Source organism: Rhincodon typus, chromosome 7 (genome assembly GCF_021869965.1).
Source record: "Rhincodon typus isolate 14 chromosome 7, sRhiTyp1.1, whole genome shotgun sequence".
NCBI lineage: Eukaryota > Metazoa > Chordata > Chondrichthyes > Orectolobiformes > Rhincodontidae > Rhincodon > Rhincodon typus.
In genome coordinates, this window is record NC_063338.1 from 24931183 (window position 1) to 24950535 (window position 19353).

The window sequence follows — 19353 nt, forward strand, 5'->3', positions numbered from 1 at the left end:
AGCAACTAAACCGTTGACAACGTAATGATCTGCATTTCTGCAGAAAGCAGTTAAAGTGTCTTATTCAGAAACATCAGTGCAATTCAACAATGCACTATTATATGGAAAATTACTGTTTAGTTGCCAGTGTGTTTTACTATTTCAAATGGTTACAGCAACTAGTATTTGAACATCGTTGTCTCTGTTATGAGCAGTTGCTATCTCCCACTTTTCCCAAGGAGGAAACTTTTATAATAAAAGGAGACATTATCTAGAAAATAAGCAATGCCAAAGTGAAAAATTATTTTTGATGAAAGATTATTGTAATTTAACATTTCTAGCACTGATGTGATTTTTTTATTAGGGTCAGAGTACTTCTTTAACAGATTGATTGTGTGTTTAAAGTTACCACAGAAGAGATTGACCTATTTATTTCTATGCTGTGACCATGTCAATATTTCCATTTTGATTTGTTATATGTCTACAAAATCACTATTTAAGGCAGTTTTTAATAAGCGCTGAAATGAAACATGGGTGCTACGCTTTGGAGGAAGGAGGGAGTACAAGAACAGTACATTAGGCACTAAAGATAAAAAGTGCAACTAAAACATTTAATTAGATCAAGTGGGAGAAGTAACGAATGTATGAGTAAAACATTATGACAAAAGAGCAGCTTAGGTAATGTGACCCACTTAAGTTGTTCATACAAAAACATAGCAGTGTACTTTCAGTATTGCCTGTCACATTTTCCCTCAGTAGCTGTCACCCATCCCAACCCACGACACCACTAGCACTGCATGTACACTGCGCTGCCTACTCTCTTGCTCAGAACACTTTCCCACCAGACTTTCATCTCCCATGATGCCTGCCCCCCTCATTCCAGGAGGAAAACCGCCTACAATAAGGCAGAAAGAGTCAAGACTGTTAGTGGGCTGCCCCACATTCGGCTCCTCACCACCTATCTGGAGAGAATCCTGACTCCAATTTGCCCTTAGTGGTTAAATAAAAACTGAAAGAATTGTGGATACTGTAAATCGGAAACAAAAACAGAACTAAGAAAGGGTCACTCGACCCAAAACATTAACTCTGGTTTCTGTCCACAGTTGCTGCCAGACCTTCTGAGCTTTTCCAGCAATTTCTGTTTGTGTCCTAAGTGGCTGACTGTTTCCAAACCCCTGGACTGGTATCAAAGACCACCCGTGACTTTCTGTGCCAGGACCTCAGAGCAATGGTTACCCCTCTTGACTTGACTGAGGCCTCCTCTCAACTATGACAAGCTTCATGGTTTTATCTCTGCAAGACAGCAGTAAATTGAGCCGAGTAGCTCTGCCTGAAGGGGGCTAAGTTTCAAAAAAAAACAGCAATTGCAAGGCAGAGATTCAGAGAGCATCCAGGTGGGTGCAGAGTGAGTGAACACAATGACAGCAAATGATGAGCCTGGAGATGCAGCCTGTTCTAGTCTTCAAGCTGGGTGTATGCTTCTTGAGCATAGAGTGTCCTTGCTTCAGTATTATATTGATAGTTGCCAGTGCCGCACTGAAGAGCATTGTGTTAAAGTAAATCAGTTGTGCCATAATGGTTCTGAGCAGCTAACATCTGTCAGATGCCGGTGTCTGTGGACATGGGTGCATGTGGCTGCTGCTCATATAGCATGCCCTGAGGTGTTGGTATCTTGTTTCCAACATGGAGTATTTCAGATCAAGTGGAGATGATTTTTATCCCATGCTGTAGGGAAAGTAGATTAATAGATTCCCCAGTAATACCTTGATTTGGGAGTCATTGGTTTAGATAGAAAATTGAATGTCCAATATTTTATGTAAGAAAGATGATGGTGGAATCTGTGAGAAATCTTTAGGCCAGTTCTGAAGAATCACAGGACTCAAGACATTAATTCTGTTTTCTCTCCACGGATGCTGACAGCCCAGCTGAGTTTCTTCAGCAATTTGTTGTTTATTGGTTTCAGATCTCCAGCATCTGCTTTTCTTCAGTTATGTAATAAAACATAGCCCAGTTGGCCTAACATCTGATGAGAAATTGCTCACTAATAATTGAATATAGAGTGACAAAACACTTTGAAGATTTTCAGTTGATCAGAGAGACTAGCAGGGATTTAGAATCACAGAGGTTTGTAGCATGGAACCGGGCCCTTTGGCCCAACTTGTCCTTGTTGCCCAGTTTTCAAATTAAACTAATCCCATTTGCCTGCGTTTGGTCCATTGTCCCTCCATACCTATCCATGTACCTGTCCAAATGTTTTCTTAAATGACGAAATTGTATTCACCTCCACCACTACCTCGAGCAGCCTGTTCCAGACACTCAACACCCTCTGTGTGGAAAAAAAAATTGCCCCTCAGGACCCTTTTTTTTATCTCTCTTCTCTCACCTTAAACTTATGCCTTCTCGTTTTTGTACCATGGGGAAGAACTGTTGGCTATCTAACTTATCTACGCCTCTCATGATTTTATAGACGTCTGTGTAAGATCACCCTCAGTCTGCTATTCTCCAGGGAACAAAGTCCAAGCCCATGCAGTGTCTCCTTATAACTCAAACCTTCCAGTCTAGGTAGCGTCCTTGTTAATCTTTTTTGCACTCAGGTTATTCCTGTCAAATCTTTAGTCATTATTTTAAAAATAGAGACTGTCTAGTGCTATAATTTTGGTGGACAACAATAACTTTTTAATAAGACAAAACAAAATCCAAAATCCCAGTTCATTATTAGAAGAATGAAACCACATATTTCACGCTTTTAAAAACAGAATAAGTTTTATTATACAGGAGTCAAATACAGCAAACACCAAATACTGCCTTAGATGACCTGCTGAACTACAACATCCAGAATCATCACGCAAATTCCATGGGTTTGGTCTTCTTCACAAACGGCACACTAAATTTCAGCAACTCGGTCTGAATAGCTCAAATCCACTGATGTTGTCATCAAGCAACAAACAGCTTCAACGACCTATTCTCAGTTTCTTCAGTTTCCTTGTGTTTAACTATTTAGTGCATCAACTTCTACCATCAAGCTTTGGTTCCTCGCCTCTTTGTCTAGTTTCAGCAGTTTCAGTCTACCCAAAATGTTTGGTTTTCAAATCTCAGTTTCAATTCCCGGTTTCTTAAAAACCGGGACAGTATGTGTTGTTCCTTGGTTTTCCTTTTCCGTTGGAGTCTACCTCAAAAAAAAACTGAGTTTGAAAGCACAGATCCTATCACATGATGTAGACTTCCAATCATCACCGTATGATAAACATCCCCCTTGAGAGATTTTCTTTGTTAAAGTTGAAACTTGTGGAATTAATGGCAAACTGTTGATTTGGTTTGGAAATTGACTGAGCAGCAGGAGATTGAGATTGGGGTAATTGATGAGTCTTTTTAGTTGACATGATATGACTACTGGTCTCTTATAAATTTGATTGGGGCCTAAGTGATTCACCATATTTATGAACAAATCGGGGTAAAAGCCACATGTGGCAAAAAGATAAATATGGATGGCACGATAAACCATGTTAATGGAAGCACCAAATTACAACGATATTGATGGGTTAATTAAGTGGGTGAAATTAAATTAATTTAAGTGGGCAAATCCTTGCCACCTGAGAGCTGTGGGAGCAGAGTCCTTGTGTATATTTAAGACTGAAAGATTCTTGATCAGTAGGGGGAATCAATGGCTATGGAGAAAGGCCAGGAAAGTGGACCATGAGAAATGCCTGATCAGCCATGATCCTATTGAAGACTGAGCAATCATGAAGGGGGCAGTGGCCTACTCCTGTTCCTATTTTTTATGGATTCCTTAGTCTGAGATTATGCCCTCTGGTCCTGTTCTCTCTCACACTTGGTAGTCTAATGAGAAGAGGCTGTTGTCTCAAGCAACATGTAATTTCCTGCATTGTAGGCAACTAGGTACAAGTTACATTGATATGATGGACATTGTTACTGAGACTGTGAGGGAGATGTTAATGTTGGGTCTTACCCATTTGAGCAGTTCTTTTCCCTCAGGCCATTTTGAATTGAATTGAATTAGCTTTAATGTCACATACTCAAATGAGTACATTGAAAAGTTTACAAGTCACCACTTACAATGCCATCTTAGGTACAAAGTATCTTGTACAGATTCTTCAATACAAGTTCTTTGAGGGAGAGAAAAATTAGAAAAGTCAAGAAACAAGTCCAGCATTGCAGATCGTAGGAATAAATTAGAAAATAGAGAAATAAAAAGATCATAACAACAGTCCTTCCATCCCAGCCCACAGTGGTACATAGCCTCCAGACCATGCCAGGCTTCATCTTGAGGCCTGGAGACCACTCTGGAATCACCTCGAAGATGGGGAGGCGATGGCTAGTGGTATTGTCGCTGGACTGTTAATCCAGAAACCCAGATAACATTCTGGGGACCCAGGTTAAAATCCCACCACACATGGTGGAATTTAAATTCAATAAAATATCTGGAATTAGGAATCTAATGATGACTATGCAACCCATTTGTTGGAAAAACCCATTTGGTTCACTACTGTCCTTTAAGGAAGGAAACTGCCATCCTTACCTGGCCTGGCAGTGGATGTTGTCAACATGGATTTAGTAAGGCCTTCGACAAGGTCCCTCATGGTAGGCTCATCCAGAAGATTAAGATACATGGGTTCCCGGTGACTTGCTTGCATGGATTCAGAATTGGCTTGTCCATAGAAGTAGTGTGCACTGATGTACAGAGGGATCTTGGGGTTCAAGTCCATTGCTCCCCGAAAGTAGCCACGCAAGTAGATAGGGTGGTAAAGATGATGTTTGGCATGCTTGCCTTTATTGGCCAGGGAATTAAGTACAAGAGTGTAAGGACGTCATGTTGCAGCTTTATAAGACTTTGGTCAGGCCACACATAGAGTATTGTGTTCAATTCTAGTTGCCACATTACAGTAAGGATATGGAGGCTTTGGAGAGGAGGGTGCAGAGGACGGTTACCATGATGCTGCCTAGATTAGAGGGTATGAGCTATAAGGAGAGGCTAGAAAAACTCAGGTTGTTTTCTCTGGAGCAGCAGAGGCTGAGGGGAGACAACAGCCTCTTCTCATTAGACTACCAAGTGTGAGAGAGAACAGGACCAGAGGGCATAATCTCAGACTAAGGAATCCATAAAAAATAGGAATAGGAACATTGCCCCCTTCATGATTGCTCAGTCTTCAATAGGATCATGGCTGATCAGGCATTTCTCATGGTCCACTTTCCTGGCCTTTCTCCATATAAAATTATGAGATGCATAGATAGGGTTGACAGTCAGAATCCTTCTCCCAGAGTTGAAATGTCTAATGCATTTAAGGTGAGAGGGGGGAAGTTCAAAAAAGATGTGAGGGGCAAGTTTTTTACGCCAAGAGTGGTAGGAGTCAGATACGATACGTACGTTTCAGGGACTTTTAGAAAAGCACATAAACATGCAAAGGATGAAGGGATATAGACCAAGGCCAGGTAGAAGGGATTAGTTTAATTTGGCGTCATGTTCAGCACAACGTCATTGACCGAAGGGCTCATTCCAGTGCTGTACAGTTCGATGTTCTAATTCAGCCTTCATAAAGCACTAGAATGGAAATGCATAGAAATTATGCTGCAGCAATACAAAGCCTTAAATGAACCATGCCTGAGTTGTGTTCACTTCTGGACACCACACCTTTGAAAGGATGTACAAAATAGATTCACCATATTAATGCCTGGACACCAAAGGCTAAATTATGAGTAATGTTTATGTGAACTAGAATTGTGTTCCCTAGCCTTTGCAAGGTTTTATACTGAATCGAATAAAGTTTTCAAAATATTGAATGGAACAGAGCGGGTAGGTAGCGAGAAGTGATTTCTACTGAATTTTGGGAATTCGAGGACTAGGGGCATAGTTAGAAATTGGAACCTGCACGTTAAAGATTGAATTTCAGAAACATTGCTATGCCCAAGTTTGGAATTATCTTCCTCAAAAGAGAATTAATGCCAGACCAACTGTTGATTTTAAATTTTGAGACTGATGAGTAATGTGGGGGTAAAAACAATGGGTTGAAAATTAACCACAATGTTATTGAATGTCAGAACAGACTCTGGGAATAAATAGCTTCAAATGCTCATTACTTTAATTGTGGGCACTTTGACACTAACTTGAAAGGCTATCCAACTGCAAGCGGGTATCTGAATCAAGTTCATTCCTATTCTTAAACCATGTTCATACATGTTCTTGCATTTACTACTGAAGCCATTGAAAAAATACTCCTTAAGTATTCATTTTGGATCTGACTATAATTATGACCATAACAGTATTTGTTTGCATATAATAGTGGTGTGTTGAAAATTTATGATACTCCACCTCAGGAGCTCCTTATTTTTGGATGGCAATCTGCTAATTAAAATGTTTGTTGCAGACTGCACCAATATTGGGATGCACAGATGTTCAGCTTTAAAATGTTGAAATATTAACAGATGAGAAAACGAATTAATGAAGGGCACCGAAACATTGAAGGTTGTTGGCAGTCAGTTACTTAACAGTCTCAGCAGCCTGGAAGCTCAATTAACAGTGTTCATGGCTCATGTCAATATGACAGCTGTAATTCCAATTTGGAAGTTCTGTTTATTAATGAGAAATATCAGCATAAATTAGTGGATAACGACATGTATGTTTCAAAATGGTTTTCGCCTGCTGCTAAATATTATCACAGACTCAGACTGTCAGCATTTTTAATTACCTGAGCTCTCCGTCATAAAATTACATCCTATTAAAGGACAAATCAGTTTTGAAAATGAGATTGAGGGAGAAAAAAATCTTTTTAATATAATGATTGAAGTTTTCTATAGTCAGTGTAAAGGTTTCAGTGACATCTGGGGTAATATTCGGTTAATCTGTTGAGTTTTTGCCAGTGATATGAATTACACTGTCTGAATATAATGCAAAAGCTTCTATTTCTGAGGCATTAGGGGGTGGGCGTGGCCATTGGAGTTGGTGCAAAAAGGCGAGAATCGACAGCGTGGTCAAACTGCCTGGTTGTTTTTTTCCATTTGAATAGCATGATATTTCTCTTTCATACCTTGCCGTGTTCCACTCCCAGCACTATTCAGTGTCTCGTTACCTTTTTTATCTACGAATCATTTGAGCATTTTATCACAGTAAATATGTCATTTATATTGTTAATATAAGATTAAGTGTATCTGATGAGATTTTTAAAAAAACAATTAGCCATTTTGACCAGAGCTTCTACTAAAACTACTATGCAATACAACAATAATGTAATATCTTACCAAATCTAGAATTGCCCAAATTCTTGGTGTAGTTTTCATCCAGCAAGATATACCTTTGTGACTATTTTGTCGGCTTCTGACTTTGAGGTTTTTTTTTCCTTGATACTGGTTAAAAACATTAAAATAAAATTGCTTTAAGACAATAAGTTCTTTGTCAGCCCAAAAGTAATTCAAAGTATTTATACATTGAAAATATTAAATTTATTCAGCAAATTTATTTTTGTAAATTTGAATGAATTTTATGCTCATGTAAATTACCATATAAATGTATTTGGTGAGAATGATGAGTTGCCTTCTGTCATACCTGCCTGCACAAGATGATGAAGCTAAAGGAGTGTTCTATACTGATGCTGCATTGCAGTATAGGGAGAATAGGAGGTGCTGTCAGCAGAAAACTAGATACGCTCGGGTTGTATTATGCTGAACCTAATGTTTTCAGGTTTGATCACAACTGATAAATGTAAATTTTCCATATTGGGTTTAAAACTAAAATCAGGTGGCTTATTTATTTCTTTCTATCTAGAGACACCAGATTAAAATAGTCATTCTTTGCTTTTAATTAACAAAACCATCATTTTTTGAACTTTGTTTTTGCTAATGTTCCTTAAGTTTCTATAAATCCTCCTCAGTAGCACTGGCAAATCATTCTGCAAAGATGCTCATTCAGGTTCTCTTCAGTTGCAACCCATCTAAAGTATACAGATCCCATTTCCTGCTGAACAAATCTCCATTCCCGAGGAACATAAAGCCCTTCCCACCCACCTTTGCATCTACTCTCCAACGATGAATTAGTTGCGCTATACTCAACACAACAATAATGTAATATCTAACAAATACTACTTAGTGTAATTTTTGTCCAACAATGTGTGTGATACCAGTAGAAAATTGTATTTAAAGTCTTATTGCTAGTTTCTTTGCTAGCTACCTAAAGTCTGCCTAGAGGAACACAACCTCTTTTTACCTGTATCACCATTGATACTAAGATGGACTCTGATCACTGGCTGTTCACTTGATCTTTCTGCCCCTCTAGAATGCTCTACAGTTGTCATCCCTGACCCTGGTACCAGGGAGGTAACATCTTCAACATGCCAACTGGATTCAGCAAGAATGTGGCAACAGAAAAGATTGTCAACTCCCCTAAAAATAGAACGCTCCTCCCTGTTGCTTTTCCAATCTTCCTTCCGCTCTTCCTCCCTTTCAGATCAGCCGATCATTGAGCTATGGACCTGGCTCTGGCCGTACTTCACTCTTACTGGTATAACTGGTTGGAGAGCAAGTCTGCCAATCATCCACTTCCTCTTTGCCTGCATACCCTCAAGCTGAAAGTTGGCCACATCCAGAAACCAGCTATCCATGAAACTCAACCTTGCACCTCCGTAATGCCAACTGCTCCCAACATTTTCGGATGCTAAGATCCAAAATGCAGAGCTTGAATTTCTCCAGCTGACAACACTTCTTGCATATCTGGTTGTGCAGGATACAAAAATGTCCTGGACTTCCTACGTGAAGCAGGATGTGCATTCCATGGATCTGCAAGGCTGTGCTATATCTCTAATGGAATATTATTTAATGTTTTCTGAGTTAGATCACAGCACTGCCCCTCTCTACTCCTGGGCTTCTCTGAGACTAATTAACATTATTACTGCTACGTGGAAACGATACCATCTTCCCCTGCTCTTTGCTGACTTCACTTTGGTATTCTGCAATCCTCATCAATCCTATTTGGATTTTATCTAATACTTTGTATAAGTGGAGTTTGGTGACGTGGAAGAGACGAAAATAGGTGGCCTTAAACATAGGATCAGAAGCTTGTCTCAGGCTAACGAGATCGTGACTTAGTCCGAGCAGTTGTTGAGAGGTGGGTGGAGTTGGGTTTCAGGGAAAAGGTATTTGTGTCAAAGATTGAAGTCACTGGTTTTAATACCTCTATGAATGGGCATGAGAATTACAAGTTACTCTAGAATAGAATGTGTGCTGTGTGGTCATTGTATTTGAAATCGCTTTGTTAAAATTTGCTTTTTCTGTTGTGCTTTTTGATTAAACTGGCAAATAATGCAACATTAATTATGTTTGGCCCTTTTTAACAACTTCACTAAAACTACTCAGCTCAGCAAAGACTGCGCAGAAGTTGACAGATTGAGTCCATGTTATCAGATTCATTCTTTGACGCAATCTGTGAACTGAGACACTTTGTTGCATTACTGTTCAAGTACTGCTTTTTCTTGTAATCTCTATCATCCTTCTGCTATATTCTTACATGGTGAATTTAGAATGTATTCACCTTACGAATTTAATGTATACAGCTTTTTTGTGGATTAATAGGTGCTATCTGTATGTTTCTGTATCTCCACTGAATATCGCCATCTATTTTGCCTATTATGTGATTATGTTTTGCTTTTCTTTTGGCTAGAGAAAATGTGATTACTTGCTCCATTGATTCTTTCATAAAGTTGCATGCAATAGTTTAAAAATCAAAGTTCTTTGTACTTAACTGTACAAAATAAGTTTTGTTCATCTTGTGTTTTGTTCAGTTTACTTCCTGGCTCAAAAATAGTTATGAAGATAAACCCAGTAGTTACAGACCAGTCAATTTAACTTGGTGGTAGAGGAACATCTGGAAATAATTATTTGGGATAGGATTAAGAGTCATGTGGAAAAATGTGAATTTAGAAGAGGATGGATTTGTTCAGAGGAAATTAGTCCAACTAACATACTGGAGTTTTGTTTTGAAGAGGTAATGGAGATGGTTGATGAGGGTATATTCTGTTGTTGTGTACATTGATATCCAAAAGCATTCCACATTGTGCCACACAATAGACTAGTGGAGAAAGTTATTGTTCATAGAATAAAAGGAGCAGTAGCAATGTGGATACAATACTAGTGGAGTAGTAGGAACCGAAGTCAAGGTTAATCAACATTTTTCAGCTGGAGGTTTATACTGGAGTTCCCCAGAGGTCAGGATCAGGATCCTTGTTTGTTCTGATACAAATAAATGACCTAGGCCTTGGTGTGCAACAGATAATTTTGAAGTTTGCAGATGGTACAATACTTGCAAAGATTGTAAGCAGTGAAATGGGTAGGCTAGAACTTCAAAGGGGGTATTCACAAGTTGGTGGAGTGGGCAGGTAGTTGGCTGATGAAGTTCAATGCAGAAAAGTCTGAGGTGACACATTTTGCTACAAAGAACATGGTGGAACAGTGTAAACTAAAGGGTGGTGACCTAGAGGGTGTGCACGAAGAGAGACCTGGTTGTATGTGTGAATAAATCATTAAAGGTGATAGAGCAGCTAGAGGAAAATGTTAAAGAACAAAGAACATACAGCAGTTTTAGGCCCTTCAGCCCACTGACACATGCCTTTATAAACGATAAACTAAAAATCTTTTGCCTCTAGACAGCCCATATCCCCCTTTACCCTGCCTGTTCATGTATCTGTCACGCTGCCTCTTAAACATTGCTATTGCATCTGCCTACACCACCACCTCTGGCAGCACATTCCAGGCACTTGCCACACTGTGTAAGGAGAAAAAAAATTGCCTCCTCATCCCCTTTAAACTTACCCCCTTATGCCTTAATCCGATGTGCCCTATTAACTGAAATTTTCTACCCTGGTAAAAAGACTCTGACTATCTGTTCTATACATGCCCCTCCTAATTTTGTAAACTTCTATCAGGTCACCCCTTATCCTGTGTGCAAGTGAAAACAAACTAAAGTTTGTCCAATCACTGCTCATAGCTAATACCCTCAAAATCATGCAATATCTTGTAAACCATTCTGTTCCCTCTCCAAAGCCTCCATGTTTTTCTGGGTAGTGTGACCCACAGAACTGTATGCAAGAATCCAAATGTGGCCTAACTAAAGTTCTGTGCAGCTGCATTGTGACTTGCCAATTCTTGTATTCTATGGCCTGACCGATGAAGACAAGCATGCCATATGCCTTCTTGATCACCTTATCCCCATATGTCGCACCTTTTCGGGAACTGGGGACCTGTATGCCTAGATCCTTGATGCTACTAAGGGTTCTACTATTTACTGTATACTTCCCTTCTTCATTAGATCTTTCAAAATGCATCACCTCACGTTTTCCCAGATTAAACTCCATCTACCATTTCTCCACACAAGAATCTTGCCTCGATATCCTGCTGTATCCTCTGCAATCCTCCCCACTATCTGCAGCTTCCCCAGTCTTTGTGATGTCCACAAACTTGCTAATCAGGCCACCTACCTTCTCTTCCAAATCATTTATATGTATAGGGCACTTTGATTGTGGCACCAGGGAGGCAACACACCATCCTGGAGTCTCACCTGTAGCCACAGAAACGTCTGTCTTCCTGACCATAGAGGCCCCTATCACTGCCACTCGCCTACACTTCAACCCTCCCTGTTGTATAGCAGTGCCAGTCGTGATGCCACTGATCTGGCAACTGCTTTCCTTTGAGAGGCCATTCCCTCCCGTTCCCATTCTCCACCCCCCCGCCACAAAAAAAATCCAAAATATTTACCTGTTTGAGAGGGGAATAGCCACAAGAGACTCCTGCACTGCCTGCCCATGCTTACTCATCTTCCTGGTGGTCACCCAACTCTTCTCCATCTGTGTAGCCCTTACTGTTTTGTGTGACCAGCTCACTAAACATGCTGTCCATGACATAGTGAGTCCATCCACAACGCCAGGCATTCCGTGTGACAAATCAGGAGTTGCAGCTGAACATGCTTCCTAAATACATACTCACCATGGACACTGGATGTGCCTCTGACTCCCCACATATTGCAGGAGGAGAATTCCACGGGGCCAACTTCTCCTGCCATTTTGAAGTTTATCAATTTTAACAACTGCAGACTATAAGCTTTACTCACTAATCATCCAACTCAGGTCCGTCATTCCCACCCTATTCTGAGCAGACGACAAGTACAAAAAGCACTTTATCTCTCTTCAATCACTACCCACTCAGAAACTGGATCTTCAGTCAAAACGACATAGCTTTAAGCTATGAAAAATACTTCTGATTCTTCTTTTAATGCAAGAAAGTTAAGAAGTGACAGACATTTTAAAAAAAGGGACAGAAATTCCAATACGCTACTTGCAAGTATTGTAGTGACAGGTTCAATTGAGGCATCGAAGAGTGCATTCAATGATTATTTAAATTGAGACAATATTCTGGTTTACAGGGCAGAGAGGTAGTTATCACGAAGGCAAAATGTTCAAAGTTCTTGCAAGTAAGGTGGGCTGAATAGTCTGCCACTGTACCATTATAGTTGTGTCCATATGGGACTGTCTAGCTAGGAGAAAATGCAGTGGATGCTATTGTAATGAGCACTCTGCCAATTGTTAAACCTGAGATATAGTAAAAAAAAGTAATAGTTGTTGCAAATCTTCCATCTTTGCATATCCACTGGAAATGCATGAATTGACACCACGACAGTCTGTGGAAGGTATGTTTAGGGTGATGGATTTTTATGTGTAGATTGTGTGCTGGTTATTTTTCAGGGGAAAAAAATGCTTTCAATGCTAATGTACACCGTTTCCTTGTGCCAAATGGAGGAAATGAATGCTTCTCTAGTATCATATGGCTTTAAATTGCAAGTGAATGGGTTGGTACTAATTTACTGGCAGTTTTTCTGTTTATTTTTAAACTTGGGAGTGAAACCAGGAACCATGCAGCAATAGAGTATGTCACTGCTCATTGAAAATATTCTAGTTTGTATATAGAACTGTTGTTTGTGATGCTTTGAGGTCTTTTGGAAGTTGTTGCTGTCTGGATATTGCATCGGACCAGATTAAAGGGAGCGCAGTTAGTTACATAATATGAATGACCACTTCTGTATAGTTATCCGGCAGACTGTATAATTATGCTGTATCAGACTGAAATCTGAGCTCTCCAAGGCCTTTATAAATAAGGAAAAGTGAAGATGTTATGTTGAGCCTATATAAGTAGCTCAACGGCACTTGTGACTTTTTGGTTCCCCACTCTGAGTACTCGAAGGATGTAAATGAGGACAGTAAATATTTAAGGGGAAGCAACCAAGGAGTTAATAAGCTTGGCAGCGGAAACAGCTCCCTGGCCCTCGATTCTACAACACGTACCAAGTGGGCTGCTTTATTCTGGACACAGTGAAGCTTTTTGAGGATTGTTGGAGTTATACTTATGTGGAGAATGTGTCATCAGACTCCCGACTTGTGCCTTGTTGGTGATTGACTGGTATTGGGGACGCTGGGGGGGTGCGTTATTCACCACAAAATTTTCATTGTGCTCTTGTAGTCACAATGTTTACGTGGCTGGTCCAGTTCAGTTTCCTGTCAATAGGAGCTGGTAGGATACTGATCGTGTTGATGGAATTCAGCAATGGACATAACCCTGAGGAACTCCTGCATAATATAATGTGGCTGAAAATGTCAGACTCCAATAGCCATCTTCCTTTGTGCTATGGAGTGGCTTTTCTATGATTCCCATTGATTGCAGTGCATGCCACACTTTTTGTAATACTGTCCTTGATGTAGTTAAACTGAAACACAAGCCCCTAATCTGTTATGGCAGGAGTAGAGGTTCCCTTCTAATAATTAAACCCGAAACACCCAGAGAAGCTCATCTCACCTTTATAATCTGTTTGAAAAGATAGGTTAAACTGTTACGGAGAAGGTGAGGTTAAATGAAAGAAAATCCCTGATATTCACATTTTAAGTAACAAGTAACTATTTATTTATTTAACCCTAACAGTGAACAAATTAACAGAACTAGTAACAAACCGAACAATTCCCACCAACTCCTAACTATTCCCTAACTGAACAAAATTCTACTAGTATGCTATTCCAAGAAACATAAGTCCCACTTATATAACCCAAGTCGTAAGAAAAATAAATTAAAACTTAGTCACTCAAAGTCCACACAGAATGTATCTTCTGGAATGCTCTGCCTTCTCCAATGTCTATTCAGTCATAAATGCCTTTCATCCGCTGATCCTGCTGTTGGGATGTTTTCTTTGTAAAAGCTGTTAGCTAGAAGTGCTGTGGTACCTTTTATGGATAAGATGATGCTTTCTTAAAGAGCTTAGTGATTTCTTGTGAGAGTGAGGTGCTTATTTCTCAGAAAGCGGTTTGCTCTCACCCTGATTTACAAAAACCCTCTTCTCATGTACCTTGGATGACATATCAATTTTCTTACAATAACATTGGTCCAAAGTTGTCAAAACTATCAGATTTAAATTCAGTTGGCTTTCAGTTGCTAAGTGCTTGGTTTAAATTAATTGGCTGATTCCAGCTCGTTGCCAAAACATCAAAACACGCTTAAGGTTTCCATACTCACGGCCAATTAATACATTTCTCCATTTTAGAGCTGACTGAACGTCTTCAGCTACATCGAGACATTTTCTTCAGTATAAATCTCTAAGCTTAGAAAAGCACTTTATCTGCTAAAGGTACCACATGCTATTCTCCCTTATCATTTTCTTTACAAACAAATTCTAGCTTTCTGCCTTCCAATTCACAATTACTTGACATAACTTCGTAACAGCAGTCACTCTCCAGAATTCTGTTTTGGCAATTCTTGAACCAAAGCTGACATGAGATCTGGAGCTGAGTGGCCCAGCTGAAAAACAAATCAAGGGAGAAGTGCTATTACAATTAATAAATTGTAAGAACGTTTTGTAAATGAAAATAAAGCTTACCCTTTCAATCTACATTCGCAAATTGATTTTTTTGTGTGTTTTATGATTGAATATGTAGAATATATTTTTAGTAATACTTTTTTTCAATAAAATGACATCAAATTACCACTGTATGATTCATTGCTGAATGTGGTTAATATAATCCTGAAATCCAGATTTGTGGGTTTGTGCATATGAAATCAATGTTTGTACATCACATAAAACATGTTCTAACTGTCAAGGCAATTTCATCAAAATAATAAAATTTGGAAGTGTTCTGAGTGGTTAACCAATAAAACTGTTGCAATGGAAATTTGTGGTTTTTGTTTGACTTCAGAGAATATTCTATTTCAGTTAAAACGTTGATGTACTCTGTATTGTTGTTCATTCATTTGTGACAGGTAGGCATTGCTAGCTTGGTGAGCAGTTATCTCCATCCTTAACAGCCTTCAAGAAGGTGATGGTGACCTGCCTTCCTGAATCATAGTCCTGTAGTCCATGTGGTAGAGGTCTTCTACATTTGAGCCAGTGATATGAAGGAACAATGTTATAGTTCTGACTTATGATTGTGTGAGACTTGGCAGGAACTTGAATGTGATGATAATCCCATGTGCTTTTTTAAATTTATTTTTGTTGCTGGTTAGGTGAATGTCTATTACCCATCCCCAAATGACTTTGAGTAGATTGTGGTGAGCCACCTTCTTGAACCACTGCAATCCTTGTGGTGTCTGTAGACTCTGACCACTGTTAGGAAGGGACTTCCAGGATTTTGACCCAGTGGTAGTGAGGAAACAGCGATATAATTCCAAGTCTATGGTGGTGTGCATCTTGGAGGAGAATCTGCGGGTGTTAGCATTCCATTGCCCTTGCCCTTTTAGCAAATAGAAGTTCTGGGCATGGAAGGTGCTGTCAAAAGATCTTTGATTTGCTACAGTGTATCTTGTAGCAGCATACACTGCATCCACTGAGACTCCAAATGGCAGGGAGCACACATCAAGGGACTGCTTTCTCCTGTATGGTGTCAGGCTTCTTGCATGTTGCTGGAAATGCAGTCATCCAGTCACGTGATGAGTATCCAATCACACATCTGATTTTTGCTATGTTCATGGTGGATGGACTTCAGGGAGTTGAGAGGTGTATTACTTGTTGCAGAATTCCTAGCCTCCAACTTGCTCTTGTAGCCATAACGTTTACATGGCTGGTCCATGTGCTTCTGTTTAATGGTGGTGTTACCCAGGATGATGTTGGTGTGAAATTCAGCAATGATCAAGCCATGAAATTCAAGGGGTTATCGTTAGTTGGATTTTCTTATGTTGGAGATGTGACATTTTAAGATGTATTAAGCTCCACCAAGTCTGATTTCCCATAGTCTTGGCTGTGGAAAAGGGGAATCTTGCTTGAGATTCCAATAGAGAGCGTGGTCATCAATGTTTCTGATCTTGGCGATTATGTTTAACTAGCTTAAGTGACTTTTATCGATGGCTATTATGCAATAAACTTCATTTTGTTAAGATAAGTTCTGCTTTTTAAAACTCGCAGTGATTAATAGTCTATCATTGATGACAAAATAGACTCTTGTAGCCAGTAAAGAGCACCATTTGGCACAAGTAGTATCCCTATCTCTGGGCTAGAAGGCCAGACGTAGGTTGGTGGAGTTGTGGATAATGTGGAGGGCTGTTGTATGTTGCAACGAGACATTGACAGGATGCAGAGCTGGGCAAAGAAGTGGCAGATGGAAATAAATCCAGGCAAGTGTGAAGTGATTCATTTTGGAAGGTCAAATTTGAATGCAGAATACAGGGTTAATGATAGGATTCTTGACAGTGTGAAGGTACAGAGGGATCTTGGGGTCCACGTCCATAGATCCCTCAAAGTTGCTACCCAAGTTGACAGGGTTGTAAAGAATGCGTATGGTGTGTTGGCTTTCATTGGCAGGGGAATTAAGTTTAACAGCTGCGAGGTTATGCTACAGCTCTATAAAACCCTGGTTAGACCATACTTGGAATATTGTATTCAGTTCTGGTTGCCTCGTTATAGGAAGGATGTGAAAGCTTTACAGAGGGTGCAGAGGAGATTTACCGGGATGCTGCCTGGACTGGAGGGCAGGTCTTATGAGGAAAGGTTGAGGGAGTTAGGCTTTTCTCATTGGAGCGAAGAAGGATGAGAGGTGACTTGATAGAGTTGTACGAGATGATGAGAGGCATAGATAGAGTGGATACCCAGAGACATTTTCCCAGGGTGGAAATGACTATTATGAGCAGGCATAATTTTAAGGTGATTGGATGGAGGCTCAGGGGAGATGTCAGAGGTAGGTTCTTTACGCAGTGTGGTGGGCACGTGGAATGCACTGCCGGCAGTGGTAGTGGAGTCAGATGCATTAGAGACAGTTAAGCAACTCTTGAATAGGCACATGGAGGATAGTATAATGTAGGGTATGCAGGGTAGTTTGATCTTAGTAGGATTATAGGTCGGCACAACATCGTGGGTGGAAGGGCCTGTAGTGCGCTGTACTGTTCTCTGTCTAAGTCCCATCTGCTTCAGATGTATTTGGCAAGTTGATTTAAATATTTAGAAAGGCGGATTGGTGACAGCACTCCATCCCAACCTTTTGCTGATTGAGCTTGTTTCTGCAGCTTATATGACATAGTGAAAATTGCTTAAATACCACCATATAAAAACAAGTATAAAAATACATTGGACCTTAGAAATTCACAAGACAAGTGAACTTACCTCCTTAAACACTTTATTGCTTTCAGAATATTAGCCAGTCAACAGTTGCAAGCATTTGAACAAACAAGCAGTCAGGAGAATATGTAAAAGGAACAATGAGAGAACAGCATTCCAGGCTAAAACCTTCAATTCAGACATGATCGAGGGAAGATCAGAACTCGGGAACTTCGCTAATGATTGCCCAGTATGTTCAAAATGTAACGTAATGTGTACTGCAGAAGCTGTCCATGCAGGACAACACAGGTTTAAAGGGAATTATTGCTCTCCACATTTATTGACGTAGAGCTGGATGCTGTATTGCTGACACTGCTCTGAGGTACACGAGGAGCCAGTGGGTTGTGAATACTGGCAGTTGTCTCCTGTGATGGGAAAATTGTTGGCTGCATGATTAAAAGAATTGTTCTCAGCAGCCAGGCTTACAAATCTGGAATTGTATTGGGGTGATAGGAGGTGACTTTGGGAACTACTGTGCGGCCTTGCTGATCAACAGCAAGTCTCTTGTCAGAGATAGTAGGAACTGCAGATGCTGGAGAATCCGAGACAACAAGGTGCAGGGCTGGATGAACACAGCAGGCCAAGCAGCATCATAGGAGCAGAGAGGCCGACGTTTCGGGCCTCGACCCTTCATCAGAAAAGGGGGAGGGGAAGGGGGTTCTGAAATAAATAGGGAGAGAGTGGGAGGCGGATAGAAGAGGGATAGAGGAGAGGATAGGTGGAGAGGAAACAAACAGGTCGAAGAGGCGGGGATGGGGCCAGGAAAGGTGAGTGTAGGCAGGGAGTTAGGAAGGGGATAGGTCAGTCCAGGGAGGACGGACAGGTCAAGGGGGCGGGATGAGGTTGGTCGGTAGGAGATGGAGGTGCGGCTTGAGGTGGGAGGAGGGGATAGGTGGGAGGAAGAACAGGTTAGGGAGGCAGGGACGAGCTGGACTGGTTTTGGGATGCGGTGGGGGGAGGGGAGATTTTGAAACTTGTGAAATCCACATTGATACCATTGGGCTGCAGGGTTCCCAAGCGGAATATGAGTTGCTGTTCCTGCAACCTTCGGGTGGCATCGTTGTGGCACTGCAGGAGGCCCAGGATGGACATGTCGTCTGAGGAATGGGAGGGGGAGTTGAAATGGTTCGCGACTGGGAGGTGCAGTTGTTTGTTGCGAACCGAGCGTAGGTGTTCTGCGAAGCGGTCCCCGAGTTTCCGCTTGGTTTCCCCGATGTAGAGGAAGCCACACCGGGTACAGCGGATGCAGTATACCACATTGGCAGATGTGCAGGTGAACATCTGCTTGATGTGGAAAGTCTTCTTGGGGCCTGGGATGGGGGTGAGGGAGGAGGTATGGGGGCAGGTGTAGCACTTCCTGCGGTTGCAGGGAAAAGTGCCGGGTGTGGTGGAGCTGGAGGGGAGTGTGGAGCGGACAAGGGAGTCACGGAGAGAGTTGTCCCTCCGGAAAGCAGATAAAGGTGGGGAGGGAAAGATGTCTTTGGTGGTGGGGTCGGATTGCAGATGGCGGAAGTGTCGGAGGATGATGCGTTGGATCCGGAGGTTGGTGGGGTGGTACGTGAGGACGAGGGGGATTCTTTTTTGGTTTTTATTGCGTGGATGGGGTGTGAGGGATGAGGTGCGGGAGATGTGGGAGACACGGTTGAGGGCGTTCTCGACCACCGAGGAGGGGAAGTTACGGTCCTTGAAAAACGAGGACAACTGAGATGTACGGGAGTGGAATGCCTCATCCTGGGAGCTGATGCGGCGGAGGCGAAGGAATT

At 41.1% G+C, this 19353-nt stretch overlaps 1 protein-coding gene across 4 annotated transcripts in view; it reads left to right on the plus strand.

The window, feature by feature from the left end:
- LOC109915947 (diacylglycerol kinase beta) overlaps positions 1-19353 on the plus strand; it is a 409322-nt gene that overhangs the window by 50657 nt on the left and 339312 nt on the right. The window lies entirely within an intron of this gene.